We start from the raw sequence: 20437 nt of genomic DNA, 5'->3' as shown, positions 1-20437 counted from the left end.
GGAGTGCGTAAAATTATGTTTAATTTTACGACGAATTTTTCGACAATTAATGGTGACATACATTGTTTATTTTGTCTGTGTGTAAACTAGTTCCTTGAAACCACTCTAAATAATATCTAAAGTCTGTTCATATTACGCCTTACGAACCATTTTAATTTCGTTGAAATATTAGCAAATTTTGCACAAACGAGTATTAGCAGAGATTGAATACGTTTTCTTTTTTGTACATTTCTGCTTGCAAAAAAGGAAACCATCGGTGATATAAGCATTTGGAACTCTGGCCACGGTGTTGTACGTCGTTCACGGACTATAACGAGACTCGACTTAAACTTTTACGAGTCAAGATACAAAGGAATTTAAAACATGCCAACGCGGTCGTAGGGACGTATTGGTCTTCTCCGTCTGGAATTACAGGGCTCGTGTAATAAACGAAGGGGTGCTGAAGAATTAATGAGTGGTGGTGGACGTTTATTGCGTGAACCCTCGCTTAGCTTACACCACGTCACACTTGATTAGGGCTCTTACTACCGTTCGAATTTTCCGATGTCGGAATCTTAACTATGCCAGTACTCGTTCAATTAATGCGTCTACTGCTCGTGTATACTACACGCAATTCTCCGATATCGGTTAAATCAATTAACACTGTAATTATTGTTGAATTGATGGGTTTTTAATCCTTCATTTTATTCAGATTTTTGAAGATGCTATTTTATTATAATAAAAATAATGCAAAATCTGAATATATTTATTTTTCATACGTACAGGCTCTCTTATCCGAACATTTGTTTTTGCAATATTCTGGTATCCAAACGTTCTGTTAACTAATTATTGTATTACTTAAATGTATCTAGAAGAGAATTTAAATGAAATTTTTAGATAATAGAATGTTTTAGTGTCACGATATAAACCTTCAGATAAGAGAGCCTCTACTGTATTTCTGAAATATTAATGTAAAATATTAAAAGATCGTATTTGTCATGTGGCAATATAAATAATCCTAATTTCCTATATATATCAAAGATTAAAAAAAATTATTTTCTTACTTACAGATGATCTAAATTCAAACGAAATAGAATCTTGATTTTAAAATAAACAAAAAATAATGAGAATTGAATACTCAAATCCAGATTGAATGTATAACATTTTATGGAAACGTATACATTTTTAACCTCCATAAAATACACATTTTGAATAAAATATCAGTTTAATTATTTATTTATTTATTATTACCTTAAACCAGATAGTTTTTTTAGCAAATACAAAATTGTTAAATGTCCATATGTTCAATATTAGTTATTATTAGTTTCTAAATTCTTGCTAAACATTATTTGAGAAAATTATAAATTATTCTTAGTTACATTATTACAATGTAGCGTCTTGCAAAAAACTAGACAATCTACTTGTCTTCAATACATATTACTGGAGTCATAATTAATTAATTAAACCTTAGATACTCATTTTACTATCGTTCGTCATTTAGTCATGAAAATATCATAGAAAAGAAACCATAGCTGATTTAAAACGTGTAAAACAATTTTCTAAAACTGCTACTGTAGACGAACACATAAAACTAACTGTGGAAAAAGCAACTCTTGCGAATCAGAAGAAGGCAATCCTATTACAGGGTAATGCGAAACCGCAAGTGGTGAAATTAATGCGACAAAAAATGGAACCTCAGATGGGTTGAGTTACACCGTGCCTCGTATGCATCAACCTTGACAATGAACAGATGTGACTTGGTTTAATTCATTGCTAAAATGCCGAACAATAGCGTACTTATTTCCTAACGAATAATTTTTTCACTCGGACTGCACACTCCATTATTTTATGTAATTTCTCAACTAGATTATTCATTTCTTTCATATCGAATGCGTACACTACGTGTTACATCATTTATACAATCTATACTGAAACAGTGAACTGTTCATACTTCTGTTCACCATTTATTCAAATTTCACTGCCAGGAAAACACTTTTTCATAAAACAATGCATTTTATTTTACCTGATACAATTTGACGACAAAAATTCACTACTGCCTTATATGTATATTCAAGTGTCGAAAAGCATATCGTTTGATTTTGAGTTTCGAGTCGCATTAATAACAGCGGAATTCTATGCAAAATAAAATTTCTTTGCATCAATTGCAAGGTATAGTTGTCGAGCATAATGAAATTTGTTCGCTTAATAATTTTAATAAGTTGAAATTAGAAGACCAATATTCTAGGTTTCTTCGAATATGTTGACTGTTTTAAATGTTAAAATGTTTGCCATAAATGCATAAAATTCGCAGTCTAGTATCACTTGATCCTTCAATTTACTGAGATTTGCTTTATCTATTTTTAACGTTTTGTCAAGACAAAGACGTTCATTTTCGATTTCAATAGTATTTGACTTTCACTGAATTTTTCCAATAAATATATTTCTATAAATGGAATGTAAGTGCCGTAGGAGACGTTAACTGTCAATGGTTGCTGATGGTGCTTTGTAGCTCGAAAAGCGGTGAAATACAAAGTACATACGCTCGGCAACGATTTATGGTTGAGGCCATACAATAGCCGTCGACCTCGCGCCTCTGCACGCACAGTTTTCGTATTATGCCGATTTTTAGGTTTACAGTGCGGTCGAGAACGGTCCATTTTGTCAGGTGGGCCTATAAGCGACGGTCACTTTCAGATATTAGGTTTCGGGAAAAAGAATTTTTCGACCAGCCGGGCAATGCACCTGGTGGACCAGCCGTCCGGCAAACCAACAATCCGACGGTCGATTCTTTTTCGTTCGACAAAAGGACCTCTCTCGCAGTAGGCATCGATTCCGTGCCTCACCTTTACCCAGAAGTCGTTTAAGGGGTCGGGGGCAAGAAACAACCCCCGGTTGAAATATTCAATCCGTCGGAATGTCTTGCTCGTCTAAAACTTTTACACGAAACTTGTTTTTATTTCTCAATCGTGGCTATTCAATCTATTCACGGATATTCCTCTTCTCGACAATACGATTGTTTCACACCCCAATTTTTTCTGGCTTGAACCGATATGAGGAATGTTCCTTATTCACAAGAAACTATTTTATGATTTTATACCGAATAGGTAATGTATAATTTTATATTACATAATATACAATATTGTAATTTTATTACAATATTATACAATATTGTAATTTTATTACAATATTATACTATTTTATCCTGTATAATATTTAATTATACAATGTTATACTATATAATATATGTACAATTCTATGCAATTTCACACTATTATTAAATTGTGAAATTGTGTTTATTATGAAATTCTAAAGACATTCTCATCTGAAATAATGAATTAATTTCTTAATTCGAATAGACATTATATATAATAAAAATCGCGAGAACTTGACACAAATTTAATATTGTAGTTTTTACGAAGCAACACACGTTAATCACTTTTAAGTGTCAGAAGTAAATCTGTATCGTTTTTTGAAAATTAGATGAATTAATTTATGTAAATTTCGTACTACTTTTGCTACAAGATTTTAGAAGTGTTCTAAATCACTTCCAATGAAAATACATTTTTATCACTTCAATAATAGTGAATTATAAAATACGTTTGTTTGTTTGTTTATAAAATATTTCAAGACAAAAAGACACGAAACTGTAAGTAAAATATTTTGTTCGATAACTACTATGATTTCGAGGAAGCGCGTGCTTTCATATTTCGTTAGATCAGTACCATATTTCAAAATGTTCTTCTATCGATCGCGTCTTCTATTTCTCTGCTTCCACGATACGTACCGAACAGTATCCGGAATCATACTTCGTTATATTTTTTGAATTTCATTCCATACGTATTGCAAAATCAATACGACAGTCGCAATTTATCGGAGCGCATTCAGCATTTTCTTTGTCCGGATCCCATCCGATAACAATTTTACATTTAGTGGAGTAGGTATTGTTTAAAAAGCTCGCTGGCCTAGCCTTGTCACAGAAAACCTTAAATAATGCAATTCTCGTCGATAATTTGATAGCGACGAATGTATGCAAAAAGCAGAAATCCAGCTGCTCGATCCCGTTCTATGAATAAAGAATATCGAAATGTATTCACTATTCCCGAATTTACATTAGTACTCGCAGTTTCCTTTAAATACGCGTAATATGTACGTCGAGCTCCTAAATGAGCAACGTAAAATCACTACACGCGCGGTAAAAAAGCGGCGATAAAAAAGTTACCGTCATACGAGAAGCACGGAATCGTTATCCTGCGCCTCGTTCCGCGGATTTTGAATCTATTAACCGTGGAAAATGATTTCACGTACTGCCAGAATAATTAAAATCTGTGAACAATGCGTAATTCCGTGACTCGCGAAATTCGAGGGGGCAGCATTATAATTTCAATAACGGCGAACCAATGCAATGGATTTAAGTCTAACGCGGGTCAGTTTGTGCGTGGAATCGAACAATACCATCCCGATGAAACTTTCATTCTTATCGACTCTACACCGACAACGGAACACAGCGCTAAACAACATGCGAATTTAAACCTTGGGTCAACAACTGGAATATTAGGTTGATGCTCATGGAACGTCGTATTTTCTTTTCCTTTATTTTTTCAACGTCGCACAGTGCTCTCGATTCTGCGCGGAACAAAAATAATAATTCCTACATCAATTCAGTTTCGACCGATATCTCTAATATAACTTTCTGGAGATGAAATCTCGCCCTATCGAGCCTACAATCTACGACTAACTTTGTATTTTATTATCAATTTTATCTTGTACGATGCGTAACTTGTGTAGTTCTATAGATCGCTTTCTTTTCTAATAAATGTTCTCTATCGCAACTGCACAGATATCTCTTTGTATATTGAATAATAATGGGTTTTTGTCCGTGTAGACGAATGACAAGAAACAGAAATATTTTTTTAAAGAGCTTATCAATTGATGAACAAAGATTTACGGTGTACTAAATAATACGTTCATTTGAATTTTTAGCTATTTTTATTGTAATATTTGTCCCAAGTAACAAATGTATTGAATGAATTCCTCACGAATGTATTAATGAACAGTGTTATGTATACCTAACTTTTTGTATTAAATAACAAGTTTCTTATCAATATTATAATTGAAATTTATTATCACATAATCACTGAACAACTTTTATTTGAACAATTTCTTAGCGAGTTCATCGTTAATGTGTGAAAAAACGAAATGATCATATAAGACAATAGGAAAGAAATGATGGAAAGTAAAATGTTTGTAAAAATGTTTACTCGAAAAATTATTCATACAAAAGTTACTCATTAATTACGTGACAACAAATAGTAGTAAAAAGATTGACAAATGACTTTTAATTTAATAAAAAAGTTAAGTTTAAATTGCTCACTATTATGTTCAAATTGCTCACTTTCTTCGCGAAACACATTGCACCGCAGTTTATGTAAATTTAAAAAAAAAATCCGACAGTTTGTATTGCACTAATAGTTCGCATTAAAAGCAATCAAAGGGAAAATACTAAATCGAAAAGTCCATTGTACACACCGGTCCGCTAAGTACAATACCAGCATTGTCGCAACGTTCACATTGAAAATAAAAATACTACAGTTAATCGAACTAATACGAAAATGTTACACTGAATTGGAAAATAGTAACGACTGTGCAGGTATTGCATGGTTACGTTACAATCCCATCGGGGAATAACAGGCAACGAATTGGCCGATCAAGCTACAAGGGGAACTGCACGTCAACCAACAAATGAAATCCCCAAACCTTCACCACACGAAAACGTTATAAATAATACAACAAAAACATTTTAACAATGTTGGAACACAATGTTGGAAAATGAACTAGAAACGTGTGTTGACAAAACCCTAATGAACGATATTAAAAGAGTGATTCTAATAATAATTAGACGCTTGAGATTTGTGCACAGCTATTTAATAGAACAGTGAAAATAATAAATCAATAAATGAACATACATATAGAGATGTAAGATATCAAAGTTACGTCATATATAATTATAACAACAAACGTGAACTCATGAAAATTAATAATTCTATGTTCATGATAAGAAACTTTTTCGTCGATGTAAAAATGTCGCTTCCTCAGACATTCAGAAAATGATTAATGAAGGTAAGAGTTTGCGTGAAGATCTGCAGTCTAATAATAATTCTTTAATCCATCGGTTTTGTTTCTTCATTATTTTTGTATGTAATTCTACGACTTACATTTCCATGAAATGAGCGACAGTACATTAATTTACAAAAGATTCCATTCGTGCAAGTTTACCAGACCTTGCTAATAATGCTTATTATTATAAAAGGTATCTTTTAATTCAGCTATATTAAAATACGACAAATTCCAAGATTCATATTTGTATGTAAGAACAGAAAACACCATGATCAATATAATATAAACGACAACCGAAATAATAAACGAACTGGACAACTTTTTAAAGTACCTATACTGAAAGGATGCCGTTAAGGAGTTTATTACCGGATTGTAGATTTCATGCATTTATATTTAAATATAAATATATATATTTAAAGATGTCCCTACATTTTTCTGAATTTATTAGAATTATTGAGAAAAGAAATACGTTTCTACTAAATTCATATTTAATACAATTTACTTAGAAAATATTTATTTTGCATACATATCCGCAGTCTACTTATTACATGTTGCTCAGTATTATTGTATAGCGGTACAAATGAAGAAGTAAGTGATTAAAATTGCAATCACACTTTTGAGAACGTTGCCATTGTATATAGCTGATATTTAGATATATTGCTTTAAATAGTATAATTATATGATTTTAATTAGTTGCAGACTTCTTAGAAACTAAGAAGTTAAATTTTTCAATGTCAACTATTTTATCAGCGCAGAGATAAATTTCCAAATCTGTCCAAACAATATCGTCCTCCAAATATCAATACCGACGCGTATAATTATATTCTGAATATGAATTAGCAGGAAATTATTCAAATATCAGAGATCTACAGCAGTTCCGTGAACCAACAGGGCCATATCAAAATTTCAGGCAGCTCGATGAAAGCGGGTGGTCAGTTATTGACATAAGCGTTGAGATGATCGAAAATTACACCGTCGGTGGATAGATTCCGCGTCGCAATCAGGAAAAATCGGTAACATAAAAGGCCGTTGTGGTCAATAAAATGGAGTGATACATAATAGAAGAATACGTCACGAGTCCGGCGAGTGTTCGATAAAAAGTCAATAAATTCGCCAATAGGCGAACGTACAGTTACAAAGCGACATCTGTCTCCGTTTGCGGAGTATACGGATCTACGCGTCCGAATGACAGGCAAAGAACGCAAAGAAAAATAGCGCTGGAATAACCGTACGCGAAATGCAATTCCGTTCTCGTTGATTATTCCTTTTCGCCTGTGTGTATTTTTTCGAGGCCACCGCGCGTTTGCACATACAGCCAATAAATTTCGAAACAGACACTCCGCAAACCTGAAATTCTATCACGCCCGCTGATACCGGCGATTGTCCTGTCCGTATCACTTTCCTTACGTTTCAGCTTTTTCTGCGAGGGTCCGATAGCACGCAGGAAAAAGAAAACCGCGTTTATAACTCCGAAAAATAAATCGAGTATGTAAAATAATAATAATAATAATAATAATAATAATAATAATAATAATAATAATAATAATAATAATAATAGGTAATAATAAGTACGGTGAAGCATCTGTTACAATACTAACAAATGTTCTAGAAAAAGTGAACTATACTTCAGAGGAGGTACAGTGCTGCACAAAAGGCTAAAACACTTGACATACTTCGTAATTACCTTATTTAAAATGTAAGAAATGACGTATATCATCTCCAGAGTATTCAAAATCTTAAAAGCTTTGTGTTATACATAAGAAAGTTTGAAAAAGGAAAGTAAAAATCAATTGACACTGCCCGGTCAAGAGTGTAGGACTATAAATGAAAATTACTATTTATTTTAAAGAAACGCAATATAAAATATCAAATTAATCGTTTGTTATATTTCATTGAACTTGTATTACATTTCGCAATTGTTTTTTTATCATTTTATACGTTTTCAGTGTAAATCGTCAAAAAAAAGTCCTGTTTCTATATTTTTAATTTAAAAATGTAAGTAACAAGTAAAATTTCAATAACTGATTAATTTTAGTGATAGTAAAAATTTAGTAATGATATCGCGATTTCTCGAACACCCTGTATATTATTATATAGTATATTTCTTTCGTCCTACCTTCGAGCGATTGAATTTCGAAAAATCGATGTTTATGACGCTATCTTTATATTCGGAAAGTTTAAACTCCGTAAAATGTATCCGCTAAGTATTCAGGGGACATTCATGAAACTTTCAAAGTATGAAAGTTTGAAGGATGTCGCCGTCTAGCATCTTGCAACTGCATGAAAAACTGTCGACCGTACCAAAAGGATGATATTGTTTTTCCGAGCTCTCGGTTCTGTTGCAAACAGGAAGACCGACGATTTACCGTATTCATATTGATATTATACGGTACGTACACTTGTTGTATGTACAGCGAGTAACATTAATATTCGGACACCCTTTTAAATGGAATGGACTCCTTCTTAAAATTGAACCAAATTACTCGAATTTGTTCGACATGTTAAGACTGTTTATTTTACTAGACAATAAGTCAAAAAGTAATTGCAAAAATTGCAATGACTAAAATGACAATAAGATACAAGAGGGATGATTTTTCAACTTTTTTATCGCTGCCAACAATCAAAATTTGAACAAGTCGAATGATATCTGTAAGAAATTTGGAGATTTACAAAAGCTCGAATTTTTAAATGGAATAGCACATGGAGCTTTTTTATGTACGGTATGCATCAAGCTCTTTGCATAGTTAAGCAGACCCGAAGAAAAAAAATATTTTCTATCATTTATTCAATATTTAGAAGTTATGGGGGTTGAGAATAGCCAAATATTCTTTTGATATCATATACGTATGAAAAATATAATTCATTATAGAATACGTATATTCATAAAGAAAATTAATAGTAGATTAAATATAATTCGTGAAAGAAATTCATAGTGAAAAATAAATATAATTCATACAAATAATTCATAAAAGAAATTTTAATTTTCAGAAGAGATCTTTTCCCTCCTATCAATTCAAGATGATGCTCTGAAAAGTATGCATTAAATAAAGATGCATTCTTATAAATTATAATTGAACATGACTTTCAACGAAAAATCTTGCACATATGATGCATCGAGACCTCGATTATTTGATTACCGTGGAAAATTCAAAAAATCAAGTGTCCCTTCACAACAAAATTAGATTTTATGATGTATGAGCTAGTGCTGCCGACAACCGAGGAAAAATTGATGTGTACTTGCACAGCACATACTACAATACATATAGTACTTGCCGATATACCGGGTGAGTTACCGAACACTAACCCCCCGAACATATCCTTCGTTTTTTAAAGGTTTAAAAAACAAGTAATAAATTAGTAATCATTTATGAGTAATAAATTTAAATAATCATTTCTTGAAATTTCAACATATTTCCATTCGTTTCTAAACAGATCCTTCAATTTTAGATGCATCTATTAACGCTAGGCCGGCGGAGTGTTGTTTGACTATCTTTGTAGATTCTGGCAATTAAGTAAAATTTCCTTGTGTTTTATTAACATCTATGTGTCTCGAGGAGTACCTTAAAAATATATTGGAGTACTCCCTCCGTATCAGAATGATTGTCCGATTTATTTTGCATTGAATTAAGGAGATGGAAGCTTTAATATATAAAATAAGAGTTAAATAAATACTCATTATACTCATATAGCTATATAATACTTAATAAATTATGCTTACGTCTTGAAATTAATGACAGGCAGGTATAAAAGAAAATATTAACTTAATCAACATTACTGAACTTAAAACCGATAATTCAAGAATGTCCAAATTAGAAAACTTACCCCGTATACATTATCACACAATCTACAACAACGCTATCCATTTAATTGTGTTAGTACCGACTAACTCCCAAACCATCTCATTTTCACTAATACATATAATTCCAACAGGTTCTCACCGTAAGCTCTTCCCGAATCGATGGAAATCAACAGCTGCACAAAACTGACACTGAAGTGTTCCACTGCACTCATTATCTGCACTCACTTTATAAATGAACCGCACATTGAACAAAAAAGACACACGCTGGGATGCGACCACTATGATCAAATTTTCTCATCTCCTGTACATCCTAATTGGTGCGTGAATCGGCTCAGTCAATTCCAGGGAAGGAGCACGTTCCGATGCAATTGCGACACACAATAAACACAAATCCACTGTGATAAGACTAACTGAAATAAGCACTCTCTTAGTTAGACGTAAACAAGCGTACCCCACGACAACCGCGTTCCAAGTAACGGGTCCATGGCGGCGCACACCAACGCAATGCGATCGCTCGATCGCAGCGCCATCTATCGATGCGGGAGATCGACCCTGATCGTCGCATCCTGAGGCTGCACGAGAGGCACGCAACAAAGAAAACCAGAAATGCCGGGCAAGTTTTCTGATTCACTTGATCACAGGTTAGATCTCTTTCCTGTAAACTAGAATGCGATATTTTGGGCACTGTTGGATACTTTTTATTTGGAATAATTGATTGTTTCATATACTTCATCTTAATTTTAAAACGACATACTGTCATAAATTAAGAGATTTATTTTACTCTATATATAGATATATGAGCCCTTTATTTTGAAAGTGGCATAAGTCACTTTGTTTTTAAGTCGATATATTTAAGGGTTTGCGTTTTAACGCGTTTAAAAATATGGATGCTAACTTTCGAGAAGATTTACTTGTATTTGTTATCTCAGGATACTGATATTTTTCTCGGTATAAATAATTTCGTATAAACATTACAAAATCACCACTTTTCATTACGGTAAAGTGACTTATGCCACTTTGCTGGAACTGGTTAAACATATTTTATTTGGACATTTCAAAATCGCGCGTATATTATAATATATCAATTAGAGATAAGATGATTTTTGATTACTACTTACCGTTGATCAGGATTATTTTATAATGGATTTACTTAAGAGACCACTTCAGTTTTATTTTGCTTCGCTCAAATAAGTTATTTTAAAATGATTACTTGAAGTAATAAATAATTTAACATACGATGTTGGACCAAATTAATTAATTAACTGTGAATACTTGAATGTTCATGATTTTACTGTTTGCTATTATCATTGTAGCAAATGAAGACGTTTGTGATGTTGACATAATGGAAGTAGGGAGTAATTAAAATTTTCTTTCAAGTATTTGCTCAAATAAAAAGATGAAATGGAATATTATGTGATTGAAATAAATTTCAAACGATGAGATAATCTACAGAAAAATTATTTGTATGCTCAAATATACAACACATGTAACTGGATAAGACAATATATTATTTTAACGATTATTTAAAAATTATAATAATATTACAAACAGAACGCATCAATTATTCCTATCTTTTGCAGACAGCTAATTGCTTTCGCGCGTTGTGAATTTGAAAGACTGCCGAACAGCATGATTAATAATTTATATTGTATTATTATTGTCATATTTAAGCTGATTAATAATTCGTATGCGAACAAATGATACATTTAAATTTTCTAATCATATATTCCACATCGATTAATACTAATTATTTATTCTGCTTATAGACTTTTACAAGCATACTGTGGTTTCTCACTTTCTCATTTGAGATTTCGTTCTTTTTTGATATACTATCGTATACATTATGATTGAAGAACTCGTAATTTAAATTGGTCATGTGGGTCAATGGCAGAAATTGTGTGTTGCTCTTATTTTGCCTATCTTATAAAAATGTATAATATAATTTTATTGCTAGTATAAAGAATTCAATTTTCTTGCCCATGATCTTTGAATGTTATTAACACAAATAGGTATATAAACTAATGAGATATAAGAATATGCTTGGAATTAGTAAATAAAATTTTATTTAATCTTTTTGCCATAAGATCGTACTAAATTCCACGCTTCCACCTTGGATGATCATTGCACATGATTCATCCACCGTGAATGTGGAAGACGGAAGATGAGGAAGGTTGAAAATAATATTTTTCGATGAATCACCAGCGATGATCAAAGTAAAAGGCGTTCATTCGGCATCGTATACTAAAACGTAAAGAATTTTTATTATGCCGTGATATAAAAGAATCGCAGAGAAATATTCGTTCATTTAACATGTAACGTCAACGTGTAACATTTTTTACACGTTTAAAAAATTTCAATCTAATAAAAGCATTATAAATTCCTAATTTATCTTGATAATTCCTACGAAGACAGTAGATAGTAACGAAACGTCTCTGGTATGATATAAATTAGATTTTCTTGTACACATTAAATTAACAATATATAATCCATAATAATAATCCATCCTTTTTCTTCTTGATCTTGTTTCAATTTTCTGAACTTTGGGGGAATCTCAGCTATTATAGTCGCATCGAGCAGCCTACCTCCGTGTCCTTGTAAAACACGTTATAGGTCCTCGACTCAGACCCAATGGTTATCCTCATAACACTCATCATGTTTAAGAGGGGTTTAGCCCTCTTATTAAAAGTACGAATCGCCAGGTGGTTTACCATTTCAACTATATACTTTACCCCGAAATTGCTCGGAGGCAAATGTCCAAATTGAAGAATTTAAATATTCGTCGGTATTTTGGGTTAAATATCTGAGATGCGTGAGCATATAAAATAGCAGTCTACACGCGCATAATTTATTTTAATGATCAAAATGATTGGTTGCCAACGATCAAGAACTTTGAAGTTATCGTGCATTAGTTTTTATGACATGAATCCGACTCAGTAAAAGTAGTTTTTATCGTTTCAAAATTGTCCTTCCAAGTTAACATTGACAAAATCGTAAATGTGAATTGCAAGTGAATAATTGCGTGTTCAATTTTAAATACAAATCTTAAATTAGCAAAAAGGTGGAAAGTACTTGTTATAAGCAAATTTTTTAAAATACGTTATGCAAAACGTCAACTTCTCATAAAATAGAAGTATGTCGTGCTTTTTCGGGAAAATCGAGTTGTAAATAAAAATATAAACCTTACTTTATGTTGTACGACTTTGTATTTTCGGATTTTCGAAACGATAATAAAATAAGATTTGACTGATTGCATCTGACTTAAAAATAAATAAATTTATGCAAAACTTCTAGTCAGGGAGCCACTATATTTTGACGTCGTAAACAATTGTCCCGATTACCGCAGCACTTTAGGATCCGACCGATTTTACGACCTCAAAATATCGTGTCCGTAACTATAACAACTACGAGTAAGTTCTAAATATGTAGAACAAATTTTATAATAGTAATCTAACTTCCCCACAATTAGCATAGCAAATTCTAGGAAATCATAGAAACTATCGACAGCGAAGACCATGAAACACGCGACTGACAACAATGGTACTATCGTGACAAATAATTTTTATTTCAAGAAATTTGTATTAATCATCAATAATATATAATAATATATAACAACGACAAGAAATATATAATAATATATAATTAATAACAATAATAATAATTAATAATATTGTGTAATTCACTTTTGTATCAAATTCTACTTAACACTAAACCTACGGTAATGATAAAAATAACCGGTATCACATTTTTTAGTTTAAAATTATTGTATCTATTAAGACTCTTTCATAGGAAAAGATTGAAGAAATTACTTAGTTCAAACCAGAGTTGGGCATTTTATTCAGATGACGGACAAAAGATAAGGATTAACTAATAAAATTAACAAATAATAAGTATATAAAATGTATACACGAGAAAAAGCTTATTTTTCATAACAACATGTGTTTGTACTTTTTCTATAGATTCACTTCCTCTCATAAATATTCATCGTAAGAAAGAGAATTTCAAATAATTAATAGAAATTTAGACACATGAAAAATACTATCTCAAATAATTATTCCCAATACATCTTAAAAAAAAAAAGAAAATACTATTATACAACTAGTAATTGTCTTTACCACAACATAAATAACTATTTTCAATACATGTACTTATCTCAATGACGACAAATAAACCTTGAAATATTATTTCATACAAACAAAAGTATTTCATTAACTACTTCCAAAATTGTTTCAAGCATTTTTACTCAGCTCTGGTTACAAATAGTTAAAGATTGTGAAGTTCGCACTTTTGTCACGATTTTTAACACTTCTGACAATCAAGAAACTTTCAGAAATCATCAGTTCTCTAAATCTATCAAGGCGTGTAAATTCTGCGTTAACTGAATTATGCATTCGAGATGTTGCTAAGCGATCCGAGAAGATTTTTCAAGTGCTGAGAAAAAGTGTTAACACAGTATCCAGTTCCATAATAAAAGCCACTCCACTTCTATCAAAAGAGAGATTCCACTGTATAAAAATTTTTTCGACGAAATCCAGAACACGAGCGTACCAAAGAAAATCGATTCATCGAAGGATCTCCCTGTACGCGTACTTCTATGTATACCAAATACGATCGGCGTTTTACAGGTCTCATCCGATCGTATCGGAACAACCATATCGCAGATAACCATTGACGTCACCATTCAGATATTCGGCCCCGCGGATATCCGGGTACTCGAGGTCTCGCCTAAGTACCATTCGAAATGATCGGCTACCATTCGGCGTGGGTCGCGAACGTCGGCCGAAAGGGAAGCGGAAGTTAATCGACGAGGATCCCTTTTTATCGGCTCCGAGCATTTTGTTCGGCGAGATAAAATCATTTAGAGAAACGACGCCGGATTCGCAGTTATCGATGGAATTTCGTTTTCTCCCAGCATGGCCTCGAAAAACGTTTGAGGAATAGAGCCGCCCCATTCGCGAAGCAGACGGAACGGAACGCGAAGGGGGACAGAGGGCGAAATGTAGGGGGCTAAACTGGCCTTTGAGGGAGTCGGGTAAGAGTGCTAGTTACCGACACATCAAGGATAATTTTTCGATAATCTATACATTTTCAGCTAAAATGTATGTAAATATTAACATTTTCTCGCATTTCATATCGTTTAGTTTGGTTATACAATTTATTGTCTGGCTATACACATAAATTTTTCCAGAACGTTGGAGACTTAAATTTGATACGAAATTATTGAGAAATAAAAATAATGTAAATGCCCTAATTACCGATGCTTCAAAAAGCTACTTGTACCAGTTATCGTGACCGAAATACCGATAAGTCCCAAGTATTTATAATTTGTTTTGTATGTATTTATTAATATACTTATACTAAATTAACTTTCTGATAACCTATTCAACTTAAATTAAACTACTAAAGTGTATAAATTGCATTGAACATAGGGTATGAACACAGCTGGTACGTGCTTCTACAAATTTAAAGGTTATGTGTATTTCGGAACTCCTGCACTCGTTTACTCGCTTGTTAAGAAGTACATGGGTTAACGCACGGATGTATTAATTACACGTGTACTGTATACTCATCGTGCGAAGACTGCACTACCTACAAATACGATATCATTGAATAGCCCGTTTCATCAGTCGTTTTGTCCAACTTACCCCTGTCGGGTGGAGACTGCACGGAGGGGGTGGGCAGAAAAGGGACGCGTCGAGGTATATACATACGTCGGCTTTAAAAGAGAAAAGTCGGGAAAATGGAAGACCGAGGAGATCGATGGGTGCCAGAAAAATGTGCACCGAAATTTATATAACGAGGAATTCCATTATGCCGGGCTCGATACCCTTGGAGCTAGCGGCGATGGCGGTGTATCGGAATATCGAACGGCGTGCTTCATCGACCGAGATAAGATCCGTTTACATTTCGAACCCTCTCCCCGCAGCCGCGACGGGATCCGCTTCCTCCGTGGTAGTGCATGAATCACGATACTGTCGTAATTTAACTGAAAACCAATTTTTCGTTTCGCCAGCGCCCACGGATCGCCCTTAAAGCGGATCTTTGTAGTCGTTGTCTGCCGGATCCGGCCGCCGGCCATGCCGCAAGATAATGGAGGACGCCTAGACGGTCAAGATAGAACAATGAGTAATGCGCCGGAGAGTAGATTCGAACGGAGTACCGTTTAGAAGTCGATTTTACTTGGAGGAAAGAATGGCGAAATCTCGGCTGCGCCCTTCTTTTTTTCTCGTCCACGATAAACGGAGGACAATGCCGGCACGCCGGAAATGTACGGGTACCGGCTACGGACGCTGATGAAAACCCCCGCACCGACCATGGCCGGAGGAAGGTCGACTGTGTTGCGATGCTGTGAAGTGTATTGACCGAACAATTACCGGTCCGTTTCAATTATATCCTACCATGATGTTTCTGATCGTCCGCCGGCGAAAGTAAATCGCTTCTCTCGGGGAAATATCATCACTGGGCGTTGGTAATACCGAAACCAATCTTTTTCTTCCAACTGTTTTCACGCGATCGTCTAAACGATACAATAGAATCATCCGGGCTGTGTAGAGAGACGAGCTTGAATTTCACTGTAATTTAATTGTAAATTATTCTATTATAAATGCAAGTTATTTAGCAAACTACTAACTTCCGAATTATTTCCTTTTCTGTTTGAAGCTAACTTTTACACGGACATTTTAATCCTGTTATAAAAGTAAGACAATTCTTAATATAACATCTTTACATCTCAATCAACTCTTTGGAAGACTCGACAACTTTTAATACTAAACGGTAAATTTGTTTGAAAGTACTTTTTCAAAGTAGAACGACTGTTGCTGTCCAACCAGAACTGTTTCCCATTTTCGAAAAAGTAAATATTTTCGGTTTATACGTAAATACGTGGAATCGAAGTTTCAGTGGATTTACAACTGTTTTCTTAAAACAGAAAATTTAAAAGTCGAAAAATAACTGTTACATCAGAAACAATTGAAAATTGTAACAGTTTCGTACAAGCTCTGGTAGAGAGATATGAATGTTCGGATAATAAATAACTTTATTAGTTATTTAATAGATAATATTATTTACTTATTTAATTTAATTATTTTAATATTATTTATTTAATAGATAACTTTATTGTTTGCCATACGGATTACAAGATAATAGAACAGTTGCTTGTGTTACAGTGTCTGGTTATTGATTTTTACCGTAAATTGTTTTGCATATGGGTTGCTTTGGATTGAGCTGATTGTGTGTGAAAGATATCTAGATAATAGATGAATCTGATATTAGACGACTAAACTCGAGATCCGCTGAATGTCTGAAAAAGTAATTGTTGAAACCGAGCGTAATTTTACGGACTGTATACTGGAGAACATTGCTCCTAGTATAATGTTCTTTTGTTGTATTCAAAGATAACTGTTTTAACACGTAATTTACAGCTTTGTCAACAGATAAGATCATGTACACTTCGTCTACGTGTAACTCTATCTTTATTTGCAAAATTAACAAATCTTGAAAAATTAGCATAAATAATGAGAGCTGATGTGACTACATACAATGTGACTAAGAAATCCACACTAGCTAAAACGTACATATACATATACGTGCTCATTCGATATTCAGTCAAAGTTTCGAGTCGATCAAGATAAGAAGTCCGATTTGTCATCAAATCATGGAAGAGTATTTATCATTGAAATTTTATGCAAATATATTGCGGACTTTTATGCAAAATAAAAATTGTCTAAGTTAGTTGTAAGAAACATAAGTCAGACGAATATGTCTTTCCTCTTTTAATCATTTTAATAGCATATATATATATGTTAGATAGATAGACAGATATATATGTAGAATATAAAGATATTCTTAAACTCTTCTACAGTTTTGTTTGCAATCTCGTTATTTTTGTCAAAAACGCATAAAATCTGCAGTCTAACTATGCGACTTGTGAAAAATTAAAACCAGCTAAAATGGAAATTTCTTTATATTGATTTTTCTTTAACGGATTTTCAAATGCTATAATATATTTTTGAAGGCCTTAAATGTCAAAAACGAATACAATTTTTGTGAAAGTGTATTCACGTGATTCCGCAGTTTTCATGCTTGTCACGTGTCATGTTTTCTTCCAAACAATGAAATTTCACTATTGCTATTTTGAAACTGTGGCGAATATGAAAACCGTTATGACAGACTAGCTGAAGGCAGTTCAACTTAACAATTTCAGCAGTATGCAATAAATGAACATACGGATGTCTACGCGAGGAATTGTCATTTTTATCAATTAACAGTTTGTTTGTTTCAGAAGAATCCATTTTATAGTGCACGATTTACGTAGCAAATGAAGTGTGTTCACATCATAGAAACACATATACCAGATTATAAATGGAAGACACCTTTGTGCTAACTATCTTACAACCTTAAAAAATATTGTACAAAGAAATTATGTTAATCATTAGACTTTAGGATTTTAGGTTAGTCGATTTTAGGATAAATGCTCTATTTAGAAGAGCAGAAACATTCATATACTGTTTCGAATCTTTTAAAGTGTCTCTTGCAATTGACACTGACAATATTTATTTTGCACAAAGATCCGCAGTGCATTGATCATTGATTAAGCTTTACTTGATAAGAAAAGAAGAAGATCTATTTCTAAGTATTAATATCTTTTCCACTCGGTATATATTTTGTCAAAACTCCGTGCTCCAAAATATTCGCCTATTTCTCCGAATTTATAGAAATATAACGAAACGATAAAGGCCTTTTCGCGAATCGCTACACGCGGATTAACGACCGGTCTATCGCGACGCTGATTGCCAAACCAGATATTTAGAGTCGAGCAGACTACAATATGCTCATCTAGGATCGAAGTGCCCTAGATTCGACGGGTGGGCGGTAATTGTTGAAAGAAAGGAACAATTTGGATAAATGAGTGTCATTGTAGGGATCGCCGGGCGTATTAACGAAACAGTTAAAATTCCATTGAAACAGCAGTAAAGCCGACACCGGTTGGGCGCGCGTCGGATCAAGCGGAATGTGGTGGGAGCGAAATCGAATGCACTTAGGAATTCACTAAATTCCCAATGAGATACTGAACATTTCAGATTCTTCGTAGTTTTTGTTACCGTGAACCCGGCCTGATTCGACAGATGCATCCGGAGCATCGGTAGCAGCAGAGTCAGATTGAATTTTAACTCGGATCGACCGTCTGTCACACCGCTGCCTGCGCTGTTTTCTTTCCGCAGCAGTTGAACCAGTTTCCCCAGTGCTGCAGAAGACCGGCTCTAAGTCATTTTCAATTAGAAGTGGCTGTCCTGTCGCATTTATATCGACTCGCGTCGCTGACCGTCCCCAGTTTCCGGCGTCCACTCCCGCCATTTTATCGATGAATTCGAAAGCCATCGAACGGTGGTTATTTTTTTCCTCTGACTGTGCTTGCCGATGACAGCAACAGTTTCGTTTCGGATGTATTTCGGGATCTGCGAAAATTCAGCAAACCCAAATATTGAACGTTCGTTTGGAAAATAAAACGGTGGGATGGTTTAACGTTATTTCTCTCCTTTTTCTGGTTTTGCGCGGCGAGCAGCCGCGGCGCAGAAATATCGACGTTCCACGGTATAATCCCGGCGAATTATCTAGTTCACCGCTTACGTTGCCGACCATTTTGTCATTCAGTTAATCCGCCGTCTATAATTAACAACTTTATAAACACAATGCCTAAGTCGTATTTAACCGAAACCGAATTTTCGATGGGCTGTCCCCGTTAATATCCAACGAGTTTAAATTCATATTACGATAACACCCTAACGCGTATAATTTTCGTTTGCGGGCACGGCTAATTTATGCGCCGGCTACAGATTCAACCGATTTCAATCAAAAGGGGAATACTTAATCCAGTATTAGCTGTTAGAGTATCATGGGCCGTATTTTCTATCGGCTCGGCGTTCGCCGCGCGCGTCCGTATCACATCGATTATCACAATCAGATATAATAATAATGGTAACTGCTGATTTTCGAATAACCCGGGCCGCGGAACTATTTCACGATGCCGAGACACTGTTTGATCTACTGAGACAGTTGATAATTAGCTGCGCTGGTTCGGCAATTAGCAGTACGCTATATCGTTCCGATCATCGGGTTTTTAGTATCACGGAGTGACGCGTGGTCTTTCGCAATTTAGGGTCTACCAGTTAGTCTGCTTTATTTATTGAGTAAATTGATTCGGTGCAGCAGCTTTCATTAGGGTTTCTCGTATAATGAGAAGCAATACTTGATTTCACTTCGGCGCAGTTGATCAAATATGGTACTCCTGCGGTGCTTGATTGTTTGGTCAACAAATTAGCCAATTGAAATTGCGAGAGTATAAAATATCGACGACGCTTAGCAGGAAAGTTACGGAAACGGAGGAATAATTATAGGTCAAGGATAATGTCTACATTGCGGATTTTATGCATTTTGACAAGAAGCATTAGAAGAAATTGAGGATATTTTTATATTATGTGTATCTCATGAAAATGACTACGAGAAGAAAGACGTTTTCGTCAAACTTAAGTTTCTTACAGTCAACTTAGA

At 34.0% G+C, this 20437-nt stretch overlaps 1 protein-coding gene across 9 annotated transcripts in view; it reads right to left on the bottom strand.

The window, feature by feature from the left end:
• The window catches only part of LOC117227984 (uncharacterized), a 736131-nt gene that overhangs the window by 330036 nt on the left and 385658 nt on the right, over positions 1-20437 (bottom strand). The window contains exon 1 of one of the 9 annotated variants that reach the window (XM_076527163.1): positions 10032-10371. The exons of 6 other annotated variants lie outside the window; for them this stretch is intronic. The gene's annotated coding sequence lies outside the window, so the exon portion shown is untranslated. 2 more of the 9 variants (XM_076527160.1, XM_076527162.1) reach the window with 2 other exon arrangements.

The sequence above is a fragment of the Megalopta genalis genome, chromosome 17 (genome assembly GCF_051020955.1).
Source record: "Megalopta genalis isolate 19385.01 chromosome 17, iyMegGena1_principal, whole genome shotgun sequence".
NCBI classification, from domain to species: domain Eukaryota; kingdom Metazoa; phylum Arthropoda; class Insecta; order Hymenoptera; family Halictidae; genus Megalopta; species Megalopta genalis.
This window is presented reverse-complemented; position numbering and strand designations above follow the sequence as displayed.